The sequence below is a fragment of the Plutella xylostella genome, chromosome 7, assembly GCF_932276165.1.
Source record: "Plutella xylostella chromosome 7, ilPluXylo3.1, whole genome shotgun sequence".
Taxonomy (NCBI): Eukaryota; Metazoa; Arthropoda; class Insecta; order Lepidoptera; family Plutellidae; genus Plutella; species Plutella xylostella.
This window is the reverse complement of record NC_063987.1, coordinates 1,083,932-1,100,947: the sequence shown is the minus strand read 5'-3', so window position 1 is coordinate 1,100,947 and position 17,016 is coordinate 1,083,932. Positions and strand designations below refer to the sequence as shown.

The 17,016-nt window shown below is 36.4% G+C and overlaps 1 long non-coding RNA gene across 1 annotated transcript; it reads left to right on the top strand.

The window, feature by feature from the left end:
• The first annotated feature begins 1,771 nt into the window (after positions 1-1,771).
• Positions 1,772-12,775, top strand: LOC125488712. The gene is made up of 2 exons (XR_007266433.1): positions 1,772-1,884; positions 12,712-12,775. It is a non-coding gene; the product is annotated as an uncharacterized LOC125488712 (long non-coding RNA).
• The last annotated feature ends 4,241 nt before the right edge of the window (positions 12,776-17,016 follow it).

The following is a 17,016-nucleotide window of genomic DNA, read 5'->3' as shown; positions in this document are numbered from 1 at the left end:
TGTTGGGTACAGTGGATATGTCGGCATGTATGTAGTAGGTATGCGTTTTGCTAATACGCCGGTATAGGTAATTAGGTACATAATTGGAACTAGGAGGGGGAAATCGATACCTAGCATGTGGAGAAAGAGAGGTTATGATATTATGATCTTATGTTTCTACATGTATGTAAATACTTAGCTGGCTACACTACCGAATGTTGTGGTGGATAGTGACCTTGACTACTGTCTCGAGTTCGATCCTCGGGTTTTTGGTGTTCAATGTGTGTTGTGGTGTTAAATTTATGTGCATGGAGATTGTGGAGGTGGCTCTCTGTTGTTGGGGGATTGGAGGAGGTTCGTGTCCTGCAGTGTATACCTAAATACAGGCTGCGCGTGAGTGCGTGCTAGCTACATATAGTATAGGTACTGGATTGCTAATTGCGTGTAGGTGCGATTGAGTATGGATTGATATTGTGAATAATGTGGACGACATTAGGGATATTATAAATAATAATAATAAATAAATATGTGGGGACATCTCACACACGGCCATCCGACCCCAAGCTAGGCAGAGCCTGTATTATGGGCATCGGACAGCTGATATATCTACACAAATAGGTACATAGATAGATACATATTAATTATAAATATCAACACCCAAGACCCGAGTACAAATATCTGGCTTTGAGCAAATATCTGCCCCAGCCGGGGGTCGAGCCCGGGGCCTTCGGCTCGGTGGTCGGGGTCACTAGCCACTGCGCCATTCAGTCGTATGAGATAGAGGAATGATAAGATTACGGTGTAAATAAAATGAGCTAGTGAAGGAAACTATGTTCGTATTTACATACTTACTTATATCTGATTTTATCAATGTGTTAAATTAGGGTGGCTTGGGTTCATCATCACAAATAGGTATTCATAGGGTTACTTCAATGTCGTCATCACATATAGGGGGTGTTTAGGACTGTTCCCAGGAGAGGAAGCTGGAAGGCATAAAATAGTGGGGGTGAGCCTAGTGAATGTATGTTACAGTTCTTTAAAAATAGCTTGATTAGAATGACAGCTGTCAAATCCATACATTTTATTTGTCACTTCCTCGCTTTCAAGGGAAACCCAACTTTATTTAGCAGGCATAAGTCAAAGTCAAAGTCAAATGGTTTCATCATCAGCCAATAATCGTCCACTGCTGGACATAGGCCTCTCCCAGGGAGCGCCACAACACTCGGTCCTCGGCCTTCCTCATTTAACCACTGCCCGCCACCCGCCTAGGGTCGTCGGTCCGGCGGGCGGGAGGGCGTCCCACGCTGCGTTTGCCTGTTCGTGGTCTCCACTTGAGAACTCGTCTACCCCAACGGTTATCGGTTCTTCGGCAGATGTGACCGGCCCACTGCCGCTTCAGCTTGCATATTTTGACAGCTATGTCGGTAATCAAATGGTTTAGTCGACGTAAAATTTTACAATTATTTGTCGATAGTCATCTACCAGGAAGATCTGTCAATCAAACGTGGTATATTTTAAAGGGCTCATGCTATATTTTATAAACTATAATATGTGTATTAGACTATAATGATGTGTTAGATTATGATGGCCAAGATTCATAATCATCGGGCGGTTCAACATAATATTAGGTAAATGTCACAGAATAGGGCTGCTTCGATTTTATAATCATCATCATCATCATCAGTAGGGGGTGTTTACGAATAGGTGACATAAGAGAGTGGGGGTGTCTCTTAAAGTGAGTAAATATGGGCTGCTCCAATTTTATAATCATCATCATCATCATCAATAGGGGGTTTTTACGAATAGGTGAAATAAGAGAGTGGGGGTGTCTCTTAAAGTGAGTAAATATGGGCTGCTCCAATTTTATAATCATCATCATCATCAGTAGGGTGTGTTTAGGAATATGTGACATATGAGAGTGGGGGTGTGTAGTAAATATGGTTTAAAAATGTAAGTAGGAATGTTTATGAATGAGAGTGTAGTGAGGTGATTGAATTGAGTCAATCAACACTATAAAATAGGAAAGACGGTTGTGATGTGAATGTGGGTTAAGTATTGTTCTGTTGTTACACACGTGGGGGTGAGAGTATTCATCTACAGAAATAGATAAGAGCTTAGGTTATTTGACAATTTGAATGCATTTTAAATTTGACTGTCTTGGAGTGAACGAATGTGCCTAACTTACCTAAGTATTTCATCAACATAGATAAATATTTTAGAGTTGTTTAATTTTGGGGGTGATACACCATTTAAATCATTGGTACTCAACCTTTTTTTATGTAAGGGCCACAAACACGTTTAAGTCATGGTACGCGGGCCGCAGGTTGAGTATAGCTGATTTAAATTCTCATTGCACTCCTTTAAATAACTAATTGATTTTGTAAAGGATTTTGGGTTAAACTAAAAGTTATGGATTGGAATAGGATTATTGTTATTATGATTAGTGATTAGGAGAGTGGATAAATTCTTAAATCAAGGGGGTGTGTTGTGTACTTACACAAGAGGGATAGTAAATAAGTTTCTACTTGGATTTAAGTTTAGGTACAGGTTATCTGAAGGTACAGTGATGATGGTCACACCGTGTAACTGTGTCATTTATTGATTGGCCCTGTAAATTTTATACTTTTGGGCGCGCTAATGTCGGTGACTATACTTTGGTATGGTAATGAAATGGAATGTAGTTTTGGAGTACTTCTTCCTATACTTAATAACTTTACAGTGATAGATTACATTTTATAATATATAGTTTTTTGTGAAGGTGATAAGTGATGGTTTTAAATTCATACCTACTGCTGAACAATTCGGATAAACTACTGATAGGCATATAAGACATTTGCCGAGCTTCTATAAGGGGGCTATCAAATGAGTTATCTAGTAGCATTGCTTATTGGATAATGATATCTTTGTCGTTTTTATTGTCTCGACCGACTAAGACTTTCTGCGATGGTCTACAGTGCGGGCTTTCAACGATCTCATATTTGAGAAGGGAATAGTGTGACTTTGGATCTCAACTCAAATATTTTTCATTAATGAGTTATTATTGATTTGCATAAATCACAAAGACATTGAGGAGGAACTAATTTAAATGTCACTCAATGCGCCGATCGGTCTAAGAAAGTACTGTGAGACATATAGAGCGTCTGGTGAGCTTCTATAAGGGGGCTATCAGATGAGTTATTCATTAGGCTAAAAATACAAGCCTCTTGAATAATGATACTTTTGTCGCCTTCGCGGGAGTGCTGGTTTGGTGGGGCGATATTAATCTGCAGTGGGGGATTCGAAGTTGTTCCGTGTTCGAGGTAGCGAAGGGCACAACGACTGTTATCTCGAATACTTTGTTTACGCTTACCACTGGTTACAATTTTAGTGTGCCGTAATTTATTAATTAATATTTACGTAACTAAGCTATAATTAAGAAGTACTTCCAGAGATGCATTTCTTTTCGTTAAAAGTTTCGTTCAGTTATTTGGTTTTCTTATAAACTTTTATCCTGTTGTCACTATAGCTTACAGGTTTACATAAAGCTAGGTAGGTTTAGTAAATGCTGAAGGTGATAAGACCCAGGGATTCTTAAATTTACCTTACAAAATTCTGTTGATAAAAGTGTTGTGAAGGTGTTGAAGTGGAGTTAATTCAAGTAGAAAAGTAAAACGATTCGGGTAAACCACTGATAGACACATAGGGCATTTGGTGAGCTTCTATAAGGGGGCTATCGAATGAGTTGTTCAACAGGACTACTGATAGTGTAAGCCTATTGGATAATGATACCTGTGTCGTAGATGGTGTCTGCTTGACTGGACATTCGGTGAGGATCTACAGTGAGGGCTCTAATCGATCACATATTTGAGAGGGGATATGGGTCTCAACTCAAGTATTTAGTTTAACTTTGTTACTTAGTTTCTTTTCTTAATTGCAAAGACATTGGGAAGAAAACAGTAAGCAATTCACCCAATGCATCGATCGTATGGAGAAATCACTGAGAAACATATAGGGCGTTTGATGAATTCTTATAAGAGAGTTATCAAATGAGTTACCTGATAGGATTGATTATGTGCACGCCTGTCGGGTAATGACACCTTTGTTGTCCTCATTGGGTGCGCTGGTCGAGTGGGTGGCATCTATCTGCAGTAGGGGCCTCGAACTCGTTGCATATTCGAGATAGCGAAAGGTACAGCGACTGTTACCTCGAATATTCTGTTTTTAATATTACTAAGTAACAATAAAACACTGGTTACAATACTATGAATTAAGTAAATTTAATATGAGAGTATTGGGGTTTATCACCTTCACTAAGATATAGAGTTATCATTGTCTATCAAGTTAAGTAGGTAAATTTTTATCCAATTGCATTTCCTAAAAATTTAGGGGGTGGTTGTAACGAAACTTATTTGTATTGTAAGGTTCTGATATTAGTTTGTTATTTTCATGTACCGTTATTCATGTATAATGTATAAGTCTTAGATAGGTAAATTTTTATCCAATTGCATTTCCTAAAAATTTAGGGGGTGGTTGTAACGGAACATAGTCCGTCCGTAGCAGACTTATACATTATTACAATAGTTATGTATAGATTGGCGAAATTTTTATTATAAGCAAAATAAGACTATACGCTGGTTGGAAAACACAACCATACCGCGATGTAGAAATGCCACACTAGTGCCATCTAGAGGGTTAGACTCGATGACGCATTTCCTTATATGGTAATGTTCGGGGGGTGTTGTGTCGTTCGAATCGACAGATACCTAGAATAAGTACAAGTCTTATTGTTGACGCTTAGAGTTTAAAGAGATATCATACTAGATTCGGTTATATTATGTTTCAACCGTTTATACGGCTCTGTTAATTATTGTTTGATTATTGAAATGAATGACGCCATAGTGATAAGTTATTATTATGAGGATCAGATTTGCACAACACTAATTTACGCGACACTTTACGTACTACGCCTCCTTGACGCTCAACTGAGTATCTTTTAGTTCTAATTAATCGAATCAGGACTTAAAATTAGTAAATACTAGTTAAATAATAATAATATTAATTATCAATAATTATAGAACAATAGTTCATCGGTTTATTACCTTAAAAATATTTAATAGTTGTGTTATTGTCTAGCTCAGTGGCGCCACCGGTAGGCTAGGATCGGAGGGATGGAGTGGAATCGATAAAGTTCGATGGATGAACCGGGAAAAGAAAAAGAAAAAGGGAGTCGATGGTCAGGGGAGACTATAAATAGGATTCGGGAAGAAAACTCGCCCTTGGTATTCTCGTGGAGTTTCGGGTGGGAGTGTATTTTATGGCGGGTTGGTTTTGCAGCTTCGACCGGCCGGCGGCGGCGCCTCAGGATCCTCAGCTAAGTGTCGATAATATTTTGTCATAACCACTATTTAGAGGTATCACAGCATATCTATACTTCATCCCATTCTTTATATTAGAATATCTGTCTACTTTGTTCTGGTTTCAAAATTAGAATATTTTTCATAACCTAAAAATCCAATTGTTCCCCATTATTTTATTGTTAAGCTTCTTGGCCATTTTGAAATTGAAGGCTGCTACGGTACCTAGGCTTATTAGGAGAGACCCAAGGAAACCACCTTTTACTTCATCAATCAGCCTTAAAGATTCTATCACATAAAACAATCAATTTACAAGTATAAGTTCATTCAACTATGGGAAAATTACCCCACTTGTTTCATCGAGCTATGTTTGTTTACCTGGAAGGAATAAACTTAGTTACTTAAGTATATCAATATATTACAGATATTGAATAGTATGTTCTATTGAGATGATGACTAATGACTCAAGTATTTAAGTATGTTACTTTTACTCACAGCATTCTATCTACCTGAAATTGTTTCACCCAGCAATCTTTGCCTACCCAGTAAAGAACAGTAATTAGGAAAATACAGACCATTAGGTGTACCTATGTTTCATTGTGGTGGATCATAACCTATGTTCCAACATATTTGGTTTAGAAACTTACTAGGCCTACACAACAATCTGAATAAGTACCTAAGTAATAATAATGGATGATTCATCAGATATATAACATAATTATGTGGAATCCTATTCAGTGATAAGTGCTTGCAATTTAATTAAATCTATTAGGTGACATATTAGATAATTCTGAAATTGTTTAGGTTACAAGAAGATTCATATTCCTAGGTAGTCGGTACTTATTTACTTATCTCCTGAGATACACAATATAAACTTATTTCTACCAACTCCATCTAGTTCTCATGTAAGCATGTACTTATCTATTCAGTCTTGAAACCAGAATGAAGAATATGCTTCAGGTTATTCATAGTAAGCTATGAATCTATTTAGCAAAATTATATTCTTATTTGAATCAGCATTTCTATTTAGTACTTAAGTAATTTAAAATCTACAGCTAGCTCAACCTACTTTGATTCTCTAAGAGTGGTTATTATAAACATTACTTATTACTTGTATTCTTAATATTTGAAATGATTTTAAACATTTTTCCACCGGGATGAAAATTGGCCGGACCATATTTTCATAAAATACTATGTTTCTACTTGAATAATTATTGTGTGTACTTGTGTGATTCACTAGTTTAATGATTCTCTATGGTTTTATTATGAGTTTAGCTACACTTGGTAAATTCAGGTATTTGAAGTATTGTTTATCATAAAAGAAAAAAACATACTTAACAATTAGGCAGCAACAAAACCAACAAACATTTAAGAGACACCAGTGTGGTATTGTTTGCAAAACAAATCTACTTTCAAAACATTAGTTCAGAACTAAGAAACCCAGATTCTAAATTTATACTTACTTACTAGGTATTTGATACTAGGTACATTGTTTAAAATGTGGGTTTGTATAAAATGCATTTCATCTTCAAACCAGTTAGATGCTAAGCAGGTAGGTTTAGACTGTGGGAGAGTAGGTTATTGAATTGAAAAACATGCTATCCTTTTGTATCTCATGTGTGGTGAATGTTATTGATGAATAGTTAGTGGATCTAGGCCTCTTACTCATTGATGTGATAGATATGATTTTGGTATTTACTTACCCATCTAAGTATGTAAAGTTTGCTTTATTGGAATTCAATAGGTATTTACTTCAGTACCTCAATTACTAGTTATGTATCAGAAAACAGAATAGAATTCATGTAATTTAGTAAGTATTCCTTTTATTCAATGGTTATATTGGCCATAACTTGTACCTGACTGACTGTGACTAAGACAATTCTTATATATTCAGCAAGTTAATGGTAATTTATAATACTTAAAAACCTGCATTATACCCTTTTATTAATATAAATAAAGATTGATTTTGCTTTGGAAAAGATGTTAAGAATATTAAACAAAATTAATAAATAATAGGGTCAATGAGTCAGTTGCCGACCTAGTTGAGCACCAACTTTACTTTTACTAAAGTTATCAACTTGTATGATTAAAATAAAATAAATACCTTCAATTAGGTAATTATACCAGTAGGGTCAATGTGTTGGATGGCGGCCATAGGAGCACTAACACTATTTTAATTTAACTGAAATATTTGGATAAGTTAAATAAATATTTCCAAAGTGTAAATTCATGCAATTTTACTTTTGATGGTTAAATAGATATTGTTGACTGTGACCATGACAATTTTTACATATTCAGTGATTGATAATAATTTATTATACTTATTATTCTCCTTTAATTATGCTAATATAAATAATTATTGATTTGGGTTTGGATAAGATGTTGATAATATTAAACAAAATTTATAATTAGGGTCATTGAGGCGATTGGCGACCATAAGAGTTTCAACTGTATTCTATTCTAAATAAAATTTACTAAGTTTTGAATAAGATAGGAAAATATTTTCATAGTACATGAGTTACTTACTACCGATAAATAAATTGAAATGACTTCTTATCAGCTTGGGTAAAGGAAAGCAGTTGCTGAATTGGATTCTTCTTACAAACTGACCAATATACATACTATATACAGGAGGAGATGATGACAGTTAGTTATTAATAAGTAATGTTGAGCTTGACTGTGATGAAGTTAATTAGAGGCAGGGAAACCACCTCGAACAACTTGTAGGTACCATGGTAGATACAAGCCAGCATCGATAAAATATTAATTGTCACATAACTCTGAGATCTACAATATAGAGATACATTTGAGTGATTGCTCTTGACACAAGCTGAAATGGGAGATAATAATTATATTTTAATTATGTCCATTATTGGAAAACATTGTACGATATACATGAGTAGACTCAGGAAATATCCGTGTCGAATAAATGTATAAGTAGACTCAGGAAATATCCGTGTCGAAAATACAAGAGTAGGCTCAGGAACTATCCGTGCCGAATTACTATTACACATTATTGATACATAAGTAGACTCAGGAAATATCCGTGTCGAATAAATGTATAAGTAGACTCAGGGAATATCCGTGTCGAAAATACAAGAGTAGGCTCAGGAACTATCCGTGCCGAATAACTATTACATATTATGGATACAGAAGTAGGCTCAGGAACTATCCGTGCCGAATAACTATTACACATTATTAAGTAGACTCAGGAAATATCCGTGTCGAATAAATGCTTAAGTAGGCTCAGGAGATATCCGTGCCGAATTGTGAAGCTGAATAAAATATTATTAACATCATCTGGATCCCAATCAATAGATCCTTTCCTAGGGACTGACTGACAAAAAAAAACAGTTTGAATAGAGCCAGTGGGCTAGAGAAGGTAGATGGGTCTGGTGGACGGATCTGGTCGTCCTTCATAGGGTGTGCGAGGCGGGGCGCACCTTCTATTCAAATTAAAAACCTTTTTTTTTATATATATATATATAATATATATTTTTAAATCACTCTCAATTATGTATATTTTTTAAGAAATAACTATTGCTTGAGCTTTGTTCTGTTGTCCTAAAAATTAGATAAACTAGGGATTATGAACTAGGGTTCTAGGGATTAGTGCTAGGGTAGGGATTCTCTCAACCTCCTAAAAGAACTTGAGTTGCTTCGGCAATGTGGAGTCCTAACCGCTAGACTAGACGATCACGTATTGGCCAAACGAATAATGCAAAACACGTATACCGTTACAAAACTTCTCTTCAGTTCCGTTCCAATTTATGTAGGGCGGAAAAATACGTCTTAAATAGGTAGGTTAGAGTCGGAAGCGTCACTACAGGGGGGGGAGATATTACAATTGATATGCCGTAGACCAGGATAGGGTGATCAGAATTATTAGAAACAGGATCGGGTTATTAGGAACGTTATTTTATTTGTGTTTTGCATTATTCAAAAACTTAAAAGGCTTTTAGCCTACAATTGTTGCCGTGAAACGGAAGGAGATTGAGAGAAAACATTAATAGGAAAATCATATGTGTAGGCGTACAATAAAATAGGCATTTAGAGAAAAAAAAACAATTAAAAAAAATATAATGTGTACACTTAGGTAATACATTTTGTTTGAACCCTTTAAAAGGTCAATAACTGGTAACTTTACCCTTTACAAAAAAAAAAAAAACTTAGCATAATATTTGTATACTTGTATACATTTTGCTTGAAACATTTGAAGTGCCGATATGTGGTACTTTTACCCTACTGTATACAAATTTGTTGCATTCAAACTTAGTGTGCTTAAAATACCTACGTGTAGGTTGCCTACAAATGCATTAGTAAAACAATCAAATAGGTTATAGGTAGCGTCCTGTCATTATTATTTTGGTAAAGACATGACATTGTGATTTAGAAGCTGCGCACACTTTACATGGTTCATTTATACCGATCTTACCATGGTGCACTTGAAACTGGTAGGTTTGGCGCATGGATGTTGCGTCATTTTCTGTAATTATTTCATTAAATTAATAAAGGAAAAGGGGTACCTATAGTAAAATAAAGTAGGTACCTACTAAGTAAACAAGAATAAACTAGTAAGGTCAAAAACCGTTCGAAGTTAGCGTGGTAGGTAGCTATAACTAACAGATGTTTTGGTGAATGCAAACTTTAGTAAGTACCTAAGTACTTGTTTACCTATTTAATTTTTTCTACGACTACGATTGTCTAGGGAATAGATTTTTTTGTTATTTATACATACATATACACATATTATAGGTAGATAGTAGACACATTTTAATAAGTGTCAGTTTCACAGCGGCGGATGAGATATATCTACTCATGGCAAATTTATTTTGATTGTGTGCATCCGATTTAAGGTTTAATTCCAAGTGTACTGTCTGTCTACTGATATTTTATACTTCTACTTACCTTTACATAAAAGGTAAATAAGGATACAACAGGAAGAAGTTAGCTAGCTGTATTTGATGTTCGAACCTGATTACCTGTAGATATCAATGATTAATTGCAGTTCAAGAGTTTTAACACAGGTGGCGCTGGTATACATATTAAAATATTTTGCATTGTGTAATTTTCTTACTCATTTATTTAGGTAGTCCGTTATGTGGGTTTAATTAAACCATAAAGGAAGAGTGTTGTTATAGGTTTGGTGTATGTTTATATGCTGATATATTTATACTTTCAACGCTAGAGAAAGGGGTGTAATGAGAATTAGTTATGTATGACAAATAAATTTTGCCAGCATAGAAAAGATAGGATTAGTGTTGGGTCTTATGTCAAGGTGACTTTTACCCACGATAGAAGGGGATTGGTGTCATGGATTTGGTATGGATGTAGGTGAGTTCTAGGTACCTGACGTGTAGGTACCTTACGGACAAAGGAAAGGGCTGTTATAAGTTTAGCGAATATTATTGTTATGAGTTTTGTGGATTTTAGTAATAGTATATTCAGCTTTCGTGGGGTTAACTGAATATGTGTATAGTTACCGCATTCGTGTCGACAAAATTAAAGACTGTTTGGTACAGGTTCAATGACCTTCATGTATGTACCTATTTAATTAGGCAATGATAGGTAATGTTACTTCTTATTATAGTGTCAGTGACAAACAGCTGTCCAACTCCAGTGATTGTCACTAAGGTGTTTGTCACCGTGGTTAAAAGATTATCTAGTGGGATCAGTTGTCGGTGGCTGTTTGCCGATGCCGGAGGCACTGGTCGTGTGTTGGGTACAGTGGATATGTCGGCATGTATGTAGTAGGTATGCGTTTTGCTAATACGCCGGTATAGGTAATTAGGTACATAATTGGAACTAGGAGGGGGAAATCGATACCTAGCATGTGGAGAAAGAGAGGTTATGATATTATGATCTTATGTTTCTACATGTATGTAAATACTTAGCTGGCTACACTACCGAATGTTGTGGTGGATAGTGACCTTGACTACTGTCTCGAGTTCGATCCTCGGGTTTTTGGTGTTCAATGTGTGTTGTGGTGTTAAATTTATGTGCATGGAGATTGTGGAGGTGGCTCTCTGTTGTTGGGGGATTGGAGGAGGTTCGTGTCCTGCAGTGTATACCTAAATACAGGCTGCGCGTGAGTGCGTGCTAGCTACATATAGTATAGGTACTGGATTGCTAATTGCGTGTAGGTGCGATTGAGTATGGATTGATATTGTGAATAATGTGGACGACATTAGGGATATTATAAATAATAATAATAAATAAATATGTGGGGACATCTCACACACGGCCATCCGACCCCAAGCTAGGCAGAGCCTGTATTATGGGCATCGGACAGCTGATATATCTACACAAATAGGTACATAGATAGATACATATTAATTATAAATATCAACACCCAAGACCCGAGTACAAATATCTGGCTTTGAGCAAATATCTGCCCCAGCCGGGGGTCGAGCCCGGGGCCTTCGGCTCGGTGGTCGGGGTCACTAGCCACTGCGCCATTCAGTCGTATGAGATAGAGGAATGATAAGATTACGGTGTAAATAAAATGAGCTAGTGAAGGAAACTATGTTCGTATTTACATACTTACTTATATCTGATTTTATCAATGTGTTAAATTAGGGTGGCTTGGGTTCATCATCACAAATAGGTATTCATAGGGTTACTTCAATGTCGTCATCACATATAGGGGGTGTTTAGGACTGTTCCCAGGAGAGGAAGCTGGAAGGCATAAAATAGTGGGGGTGAGCCTAGTGAATGTATGTTACAGTTCTTTAAAAATAGCTTGATTAGAATGACAGCTGTCAAATCCATACATTTTATTTGTCACTTCCTCGCTTTCAAGGGAAACCCAACTTTATTTAGCAGGCATAAGTCAAAGTCAAAGTCAAATGGTTTCATCATCAGCCAATAATCGTCCACTGCTGGACATAGGCCTCTCCCAGGGAGCGCCACAACACTCGGTCCTCGGCCTTCCTCATTTAACCACTGCCCGCCACCCGCCTAGGGTCGTCGGTCCGGCGGGCGGGAGGGCGTCCCACGCTGCGTTTGCCTGTTCGTGGTCTCCACTTGAGAACTCGTCTACCCCAACGGTTATCGGTTCTTCGGCAGATGTGACCGGCCCACTGCCGCTTCAGCTTGCATATTTTGACAGCTATGTCGGTAATCAAATGGTTTAGTCGACGTAAAATTTTACAATTATTTGTCGATAGTCATCTACCAGGAAGATCTGTCAATCAAACGTGGTATATTTTAAAGGGCTCATGCTATATTTTATAAACTATAATATGTGTATTAGACTATAATGATGTGTTAGATTATGATGGCCAAGATTCATAATCATCGGGCGGTTCAACATAATATTAGGTAAATGTCACAGAATAGGGCTGCTTCGATTTTATAATCATCATCATCATCATCAGTAGGGGGTGTTTACGAATAGGTGACATAAGAGAGTGGGGGTGTCTCTTAAAGTGAGTAAATATGGGCTGCTCCAATTTTATAATCATCATCATCATCATCAATAGGGGGTTTTTACGAATAGGTGAAATAAGAGAGTGGGGGTGTCTCTTAAAGTGAGTAAATATGGGCTGCTCCAATTTTATAATCATCATCATCATCAGTAGGGTGTGTTTAGGAATATGTGACATATGAGAGTGGGGGTGTGTAGTAAATATGGTTTAAAAATGTAAGTAGGAATGTTTATGAATGAGAGTGTAGTGAGGTGATTGAATTGAGTCAATCAACACTATAAAATAGGAAAGACGGTTGTGATGTGAATGTGGGTTAAGTATTGTTCTGTTGTTACACACGTGGGGGTGAGAGTATTCATCTACAGAAATAGATAAGAGCTTAGGTTATTTGACAATTTGAATGCATTTTAAATTTGACTGTCTTGGAGTGAACGAATGTGCCTAACTTACCTAAGTATTTCATCAACATAGATAAATATTTTAGAGTTGTTTAATTTTGGGGGTGATACACCATTTAAATCATTGGTACTCAACCTTTTTTTATGTAAGGGCCACAAACACGTTTAAGTCATGGTACGCGGGCCGCAGGTTGAGTATAGCTGATTTAAATTCTCATTGCACTCCTTTAAATAACTAATTGATTTTGTAAAGGATTTTGGGTTAAACTAAAAGTTATGGATTGGAATAGGATTATTGTTATTATGATTAGTGATTAGGAGAGTGGATAAATTCTTAAATCAAGGGGGTGTGTTGTGTACTTACACAAGAGGGATAGTAAATAAGTTTCTACTTGGATTTAAGTTTAGGTACAGGTTATCTGAAGGTACAGTGATGATGGTCACACCGTGTAACTGTGTCATTTATTGATTGGCCCTGTAAATTTTATACTTTTGGGCGCGCTAATGTCGGTGACTATACTTTGGTATGGTAATGAAATGGAATGTAGTTTTGGAGTACTTCTTCCTATACTTAATAACTTTACAGTGATAGATTACATTTTATAATATATAGTTTTTTGTGAAGGTGATAAGTGATGGTTTTAAATTCATACCTACTGCTGAACAATTCGGATAAACTACTGATAGGCATATAAGACATTTGCCGAGCTTCTATAAGGGGGCTATCAAATGAGTTATCTAGTAGCATTGCTTATTGGATAATGATATCTTTGTCGTTTTTATTGTCTCGACCGACTAAGACTTTCTGCGATGGTCTACAGTGCGGGCTTTCAACGATCTCATATTTGAGAAGGGAATAGTGTGACTTTGGATCTCAACTCAAATATTTTTCATTAATGAGTTATTATTGATTTGCATAAATCACAAAGACATTGAGGAGGAACTAATTTAAATGTCACTCAATGCGCCGATCGGTCTAAGAAAGTACTGTGAGACATATAGAGCGTCTGGTGAGCTTCTATAAGGGGGCTATCAGATGAGTTATTCATTAGGCTAAAAATACAAGCCTCTTGAATAATGATACTTTTGTCGCCTTCGCGGGAGTGCTGGTTTGGTGGGGCGATATTAATCTGCAGTGGGGGATTCGAAGTTGTTCCGTGTTCGAGGTAGCGAAGGGCACAACGACTGTTATCTCGAATACTTTGTTTACGCTTACCACTGGTTACAATTTTAGTGTGCCGTAATTTATTAATTAATATTTACGTAACTAAGCTATAATTAAGAAGTACTTCCAGAGATGCATTTCTTTTCGTTAAAAGTTTCGTTCAGTTATTTGGTTTTCTTATAAACTTTTATCCTGTTGTCACTATAGCTTACAGGTTTACATAAAGCTAGGTAGGTTTAGTAAATGCTGAAGGTGATAAGACCCAGGGATTCTTAAATTTACCTTACAAAATTCTGTTGATAAAAGTGTTGTGAAGGTGTTGAAGTGGAGTTAATTCAAGTAGAAAAGTAAAACGATTCGGGTAAACCACTGATAGACACATAGGGCATTTGGTGAGCTTCTATAAGGGGGCTATCGAATGAGTTGTTCAACAGGACTACTGATAGTGTAAGCCTATTGGATAATGATACCTGTGTCGTAGATGGTGTCTGCTTGACTGGACATTCGGTGAGGATCTACAGTGAGGGCTCTAATCGATCACATATTTGAGAGGGGATATGGGTCTCAACTCAAGTATTTAGTTTAACTTTGTTACTTAGTTTCTTTTCTTAATTGCAAAGACATTGGGAAGAAAACAGTAAGCAATTCACCCAATGCATCGATCGTATGGAGAAATCACTGAGAAACATATAGGGCGTTTGATGAATTCTTATAAGAGAGTTATCAAATGAGTTACCTGATAGGATTGATTATGTGCACGCCTGTCGGGTAATGACACCTTTGTTGTCCTCATTGGGTGCGCTGGTCGAGTGGGTGGCATCTATCTGCAGTAGGGGCCTCGAACTCGTTGCATATTCGAGATAGCGAAAGGTACAGCGACTGTTACCTCGAATATTCTGTTTTTAATATTACTAAGTAACAATAAAACACTGGTTACAATACTATGAATTAAGTAAATTTAATATGAGAGTATTGGGGTTTATCACCTTCACTAAGATATAGAGTTATCATTGTCTATCAAGTTAAGTAGGTAAATTTTTATCCAATTGCATTTCCTAAAAATTTAGGGGGTGGTTGTAACGAAACTTATTTGTATTGTAAGGTTCTGATATTAGTTTGTTATTTTCATGTACCGTTATTCATGTATAATGTATAAGTCTTAGATAGGTAAATTTTTATCCAATTGCATTTCCTAAAAATTTAGGGGGTGGTTGTAACGGAACATAGTCCGTCCGTAGCAGACTTATACATTATTACAATAGTTATGTATAGATTGGCGAAATTTTTATTATAAGCAAAATAAGACTATACGCTGGTTGGAAAACACAACCATACCGCGATGTAGAAATGCCACACTAGTGCCATCTAGAGGGTTAGACTCGATGACGCATTTCCTTATATGGTAATGTTCGGGGGGTGTTGTGTCGTTCGAATCGACAGATACCTAGAATAAGTACAAGTCTTATTGTTGACGCTTAGAGTTTAAAGAGATATCATACTAGATTCGGTTATATTATGTTTCAACCGTTTATACGGCTCTGTTAATTATTGTTTGATTATTGAAATGAATGACGCCATAGTGATAAGTTATTATTATGAGGATCAGATTTGCACAACACTAATTTACGCGACACTTTACGTACTACGCCTCCTTGACGCTCAACTGAGTATCTTTTAGTTCTAATTAATCGAATCAGGACTTAAAATTAGTAAATACTAGTTAAATAATAATAATATTAATTATCAATAATTATAGAACAATAGTTCATCGGTTTATTACCTTAAAAATATTTAATAGTTGTGTTATTGTCTAGCTCAGTGGCGCCACCGGTAGGCTAGGATCGGAGGGATGGAGTGGAATCGATAAAGTTCGATGGATGAACCGGGAAAAGAAAAAGAAAAAGGGAGTCGATGGTCAGGGGAGACTATAAATAGGATTCGGGAAGAAAACTCGCCCTTGGTATTCTCGTGGAGTTTCGGGTGGGAGTGTATTTTATGGCGGGTTGGTTTTGCAGCTTCGACCGGCCGGCGGCGGCGCCTCAGGATCCTCAGCTAAGTGTCGATAATATTTTGTCATAACCACTATTTAGAGGTATCACAGCATATCTATACTTCATCCCATTCTTTATATTAGAATATCTGTCTACTTTGTTCTGGTTTCAAAATTAGAATATTTTTCATAACCTAAAAATCCAATTGTTCCCCATTATTTTATTGTTAAGCTTCTTGGCCATTTTGAAATTGAAGGCTGCTACGGTACCTAGGCTTATTAGGAGAGACCCAAGGAAACCACCTTTTACTTCATCAATCAGCCTTAAAGATTCTATCACATAAAACAATCAATTTACAAGTATAAGTTCATTCAACTATGGGAAAATTACCCCACTTGTTTCATCGAGCTATGTTTGTTTACCTGGAAGGAATAAACTTAGTTACTTAAGTATATCAATATATTACAGATATTGAATAGTATGTTCTATTGAGATGATGACTAATGACTCAAGTATTTAAGTATGTTACTTTTACTCACAGCATTCTATCTACCTGAAATTGTTTCACCCAGCAATCTTTGCCTACCCAGTAAAGAACAGTAATTAGGAAAATACAGACCATTAGGTGTACCTATGTTTCATTGTGGTGGATCATAACCTATGTTCCAACATATTTGGTTTAGAAACTTACTAGGCCTACACAACAATCTGAATAAGTAC